Below are 1,006 nucleotides of genomic sequence, written 5' to 3' on the forward strand. Positions count from 1 at the left end.
ACAAAATGTAAAGAATTCTCAGCTCAACTGCTTACCATCCTTTGAGTATCAATGTATCAAATTGAAAAACAAAGCTGATCATATTCTATTTGACACATCTTAGAATGAATTGATGAATCAAATGAGAACATGGCCACTGACCTCCGTTGAATTAGATCAGGATAAATAAGTCACCTGTTCATCTTACAGTGGATAGGTGGACAGGCACAAGGAATAATCTAAAGAACAAAGTAGGTCATATGAGATGCATGAATCACAACACTGCTGCTATGCCTGCTTACAGCCCATGTGGCAGGTCTTAAGAGTACGGACGCTGAATGCTATGGTTCATGACCACATCCTTAGCAGTAACACTGTTTGTTAAGAGAGAAGAGGGCTCAATCCATTGCATACATTGTTTGACCAAGACTAGAGACCTAAACACCTAATCGGTAAAAAGCTAAATGCTCTACATTACACCATATACTGGAAATTGCTAAATGCACAATCATTGATGATACTTTAAAGTGTTACCTGCCCTATCTGGGAGAGTGCACAATTTTTAGGTGCGTTCCAAATTCAAATTTAACGCATTCAGCATTTTAAATGACATTTGTAGCAAACTAGAAATCCAAACGGTAATGCAAGTATGATGAATTACACTATCTACAACAGATACATAACTCATTATGGATCTCATGCAATTACAGTTTTTTGCAATGAATCATTTATGGTTTTTATTAGCAGAATGGTGTTTTATAGTAAATAAACTCAATACTATTGAATGCAACTGCATGGCCTAGGTTCACCTGACATATATGAACCTTTATTTTTATTATAGTGGGGGCTGACCAAAACTAATTGAACACAGAAGTTCAAATATGAAGCAAGGCAAGTGGCGTGTCCCTCTGACTTCCACACACTAATTGTGAGGGGGTGTGCAGTAATAGTTGCATGGTATGTGCTGGATTTAGCTTTCTACCCAAATGTATAGAGGCAAAGAAACTGAAAATGCAGTAGGCAAATA

This window comes from Lissotriton vulgaris, unplaced genomic scaffold (genome assembly GCF_964263255.1).
Source record: "Lissotriton vulgaris unplaced genomic scaffold, aLisVul1.2 SCAFFOLD_1454, whole genome shotgun sequence".
Classification (NCBI taxonomy): Eukaryota; Metazoa; Chordata; class Amphibia; order Caudata; family Salamandridae; genus Lissotriton; species Lissotriton vulgaris.